We start from the raw sequence: 4,916 nt of genomic DNA, 5'->3' as shown, positions 1-4,916 counted from the left end.
CAAGTAGGCTTCCCACCTAGTCCTGCCTCTTCCATGGAGAAGGAGTCAGCGTACAAAACTCCCACATTCCCTTGGCAAAAAGTCCCCACAAGGCAGATGTATGAACAAAACACCACTGGGCTCAAAGACAAAAGCTCTGGGGCAGGAGAGCCAGGTTCCTAATGTCTCTGTGAAGTGGATTCAAGGCCCAGGAAAGGCCTGACAGGTGCTTGAGGTCCTCAGGGCGGTTCTGACCTTAGAACATGACAGAGCAGCATCTCCCATTTGACTATGTGTTTTATAGTTCTTCCTGAGGAAGGGGTGCTGCAAAGGTAAAAAGGCCTCCACTGGGCCTACTGGCTTCTCAGAGATAACTCCACAGAGGCTTCAGCTCTTTCCAGCTGGACCTGAACTCCATCTGCCTCTATCAGTTCCTGCCACTCCAAAGCTGTGAGGGAAACCACTACACACAATAATAAAAAAGTATAATAAAAACAATAATAAAACACGTAGCTCCACAAAACAGTCTCAAGATGGCAAACTGATTGCTTACCCTCAATAACCACTATCCAGTATCAAAATTAGTAGAGAATAAAAACTTTTCTTAGCCTCAAAATATAAGATACCTTATAAATGCACAGGATTGGGATTAATTTTTGAGACCTTAGCATCTTTTCCCAAATGTCAAAACCTTTACTGAGACACCCTTCAGCTGCACACACAGGCCTCCGAAGAGACTCCTGGCCCACACAGCTCCAGGTCTTCTCAAACCCCCACTTTGACCCCCTACATCAGGCCTGAGAAGAAGGCTCCATATTGAAAGAAAAAAAAAGTTCAAAGTATGACTGTAATGCAAGCATGAACATTTTGTTTACTGACTGAAGAATCTCCTCTTCTTTTCAAGTAACTATAACTTAATGAACCAGAGGAAGATACAGTTCAACAGAGAGAATTTTTTTAAAGTCTCCAGGAGATAAGAGAAATGGAAATAAAAACAAAAATAAACAAATGGGACCTAATGAAACTTAAAAGCCTTTGCACGGTAAAGAAAGCCATAACCAAGATGAAAAGAAAACCCTCAGAGTGGGACAAAATATATGCAAATGAAGGAACTGACAAAGGATTAATCTCCAAAATTTACAAGCAGCTCATGAAGCTCAATATTAAAAAAACAAACAACCCAATCCAAAAATGGGCAGAAGATCTAAATAGACATTTCTCCAAAGAAGATATACAGATTGCCAACAAACACAAGAAAGAATGCTCAACATCACTAATCATTAGAGAAATGAAAATCAAAATGCAATGAGGTATCACCTCACACCAGTCAGAATAGCCATCATCAAAAAATCTACAAACAATAAATGCTGGAGAGGGTGTGGAGAAAAGGGAAGCCTCTTGCACTGTTGGTGGGAATGTAAATTGATAGAGCCACTATGGAGAACAGTATGGAGGGTCCTTAAAAAACTACAAATAGAACTACCATATGACCCAGCAATCCCACTACTGGGCATATACCCTGACAAAACCATAATTCAAAAAGAGTCATGTGCCACAATGTTCATTGCAGCTCTATTTACAATAGCCAGGACATGTAAGCAACCTAAGTGTCCATCAACTGATGAATGGATAAAGAAGATGTGGCACATATATACAATGGAATATTACTCAGGCATAAAAAGAAATGGAATTGAGTTATTTGTAGTGAGGTGGATGGACCTAGAGTCTGTCATACAGAGTGAAGTAAGTCAGCAAGAGAAAAACAAATACCGTATGCTAACACATATATATGGAATCTAAAAAAGAAAAAAAATGCTTATGAAGAACCTAGGGGCAGGATAGGAATAAAGATGCACACGTAGAGAATGGACTCAAAGACATGGGGAGGGGGTAGGGTAAGCTGGGATGAAGTGAGAGAGTGCCATGCACTTAAATATACTACCAAATGTAAAATAGATAGCTAGTGGGAAGCAGCTGCATAGCACAGGGAGATCAGCTCGGTGCTTTGTGACCACCTAGAGCGGTGGGATACGGAGGGTGGGAGGGAGATGCAAGAGGGAGGAGATATGGGGATATATGTATATGTATAGCTGATTCACTTTGTTATAAAGCAGAAACTAACACACTATTGTAAAGCAATTACACCCCAATAAAGATGTTAAAATTAATTAATTAATTATTTTTAAAAAAAGTCTCCAGGAGATAAAAATAAATTGCTGTGTTAAGTATATCCCTTGATGTGTCATGCTTGTCCAAAGATGCAGTTATATATGCACTAAAGAAGTACTGGCTATTTCTACAACATTTTCCCCCATGTTAGTACCTTGTACGTGAGAGGAGATCATTCATTCACTTGTTCAAACATTTCTTGAGCAACTCCTTTGTGCTAGTTTGTACCATCCCTGGGGATACAGAGATGACGATAATATCACTCCTGTCCAAAAAAGACACAAAAGTTTAATAGATTAGGTGACAAAAAAAATGAGAATAATTTAAGCATGAAGTGATTCACAGAGTGTGATGTCTACAAAGTACCACGGGACCTACAGGAAGCGTGGGGGAACCTCAGAGTGAAGAGTCAATAGAATTGGTCAAGAAATATTTTTTTCAGGAGACTGGTTCAAGATGGCGGAGTAGAAGGACGTGCTCTCACTCCCTCTTGCGAGAACACCAGAATCACAACTAACTGCGGAACAGTCACTGACAGGAAGACACTGGAACTCACCAAAAAAGATACCCCACATCCAAAGACAAAGGAGAAGCCACAGTGAGACGGTAGGAGAGGCACAATCACAATAAAATCAAATCCCATAACTGCTGGGTGGATGACTCACAAACTGGAGAACACTTATACCACAGAAGTCCACCCACTGGAATGAAGGTTCTGAGCCCCACGTCAAGCTTCTGAACCTGGGGGTCTGGCAATGGGAGGAGGAATTCCTAGAGAATCAGACTCTGAAGCCTAGTGGGATTTGATTGCAGGATTTCGACAGGACTGCGGGAAACAGAGACTCCACTCTTGGAGGGCACACACAAAGTAGTGTGCACATCGGGACCCAGGAGAAAGAGCAGTGACCCCATAGGAGACTGAACCAGACCTACCTGCTAGTGTTGGAGGGTCTCCTGCAGAGGCAGGGGGTGGCTCTCTCTCACCGTGAGGATGAGGACACTGGCAGCAGAAGTTCTGGGAAGTACTCCTTGGCATGAGCCCTCGTAGAGTCTGCCATTAGCCCCACCAAAGAGCCAGGGTAGGCTCCAGTGTTCGGTCACCTCAGGCCAAACAACCAACAGGAGGCAACCCAGGCCACCCATCACCAGTCAAGCAGATTAAAGTTTTACTGAGCTCTGCCCGCCAGAGCAACAGCAAGATCTACCTACCACCAGTCCCTCCCATCAGGAAACTTGCACAAGCCTCTTAGATAGCCTCATCCACCAGAGGGCAGGCAGCAGAAGCAAGAAGAAGTACAATCCTGCAATCTGTAGAACAAAAACCACATTCACAGGAAAACAAGAAGTAAAGTCAGAGGGCTATGTACCAGATGAAGGAACAAGATTAAACCTCAGATAAAAAACTAAATAAAGTGGAGATAGGCAATCTGCCAGAAAAACAATTCAAAATAATGATAGTGAAGATGATCCAGGACCTCGGAAAAAGAATGGAGGCAAAGATCGAGAAGACGCAAGAAATGTTTAACAAAGACCTAGAAGAATTAAAGAACAAATAAACAGAGATGAACAATACAATAACTGAAATGAAAACTACACTAGAAGGAATCAATAGCAGAATAACTGAGACAGAAGAACGGATAAGTGACCTGGAAGAGAGAATGGTGGAATTCATTGCTGCAGAACAGAATAAAGAAAAAAGAATGAAAAGAAATGAAGACAGCCTAAGAGACCTCTAGGACAACATTAAACGCAGCATCATTTGCATTATACGGGTCCCAGAAGGAGAAGAGAGAGAGAAAGGACCTGAGAAAATATTTGAAGAGATTATAGTGAAAAACTTCCCTAACATGGGAAAGGAAATAGCCACCAAAGTCCAGGAAGCACAGAGAGTGCCATACAGGATAAACCCAAGGAGAAACACGCTGAGACACATAGTAATCAAATTGGCAAAAATTAAAGAAAAATTATTGAAAGCAGCAAGGGAAAAATGACAAATAACATACAAGGGAACTCCCGTAAGGTTAACAGCTGATTTCTCAGCAGAAACTCTACAAGCCAGAAGGGAGTGGCATGGTATACTTAAAGTGATGAAAGGGAAGAACTTACAAACAAGATTACTCTACCTGGCAAGGAACTCATTCAGATTCAATGGAGAAATAAAAAGCTTTACAGACAAGGAAAAGCTAAGAAAATTCAGCACAACCAAACCCCTCTACAGCAAATGCTAAAGGAACTTCTCTATGTGGGAAACACAAGAGAAGAAAAGGACCTACAAAAACAAACCCAAAACAATTAAGAAAATGGTAATAGGAACATACATATCAATAATTACCTTAAATGTGAATGGATTAAGTGCTCCAACCAAAAGACACAGGCTTGCTGAATGGATACAAAAAATAAGACCCATATATATGCTGTCTACAAGAGACCCACTTCAGACCGAGGGACATATACAGACTGAAAGTGAGGGGATGGAAAAAGGTATTCCATGCAAATGGAAATCAAAAGAAAGCTGAAGTAGAAATACTCATATCAGTTAAAGTAGACCTTAAAATAAACACTGTTACAAGAGACAAGGAAGGACACTACATAATGATCAAAGGATCAATCCAAGAAGAAGATATAACAATTATAAATATATATGCACCCAACATAGGAGCCCCTCAATACATAGGGCAACTGCCAACAGCTATAAAAGAGGAAATCGACAGTAACACAATAATAGTGGGGAACTTTAACACCTAACTTACACCAATAGACAGATCATC

The sequence above is a fragment of the Lagenorhynchus albirostris genome, chromosome 16 (assembly GCF_949774975.1).
Source record: "Lagenorhynchus albirostris chromosome 16, mLagAlb1.1, whole genome shotgun sequence".
In the NCBI taxonomy this organism is placed as follows: domain Eukaryota; kingdom Metazoa; phylum Chordata; class Mammalia; order Artiodactyla; family Delphinidae; genus Lagenorhynchus; species Lagenorhynchus albirostris.
The sequence above is the reverse complement of the archived record's forward strand: the minus strand, read 5'-3'. Positions refer to the sequence as shown.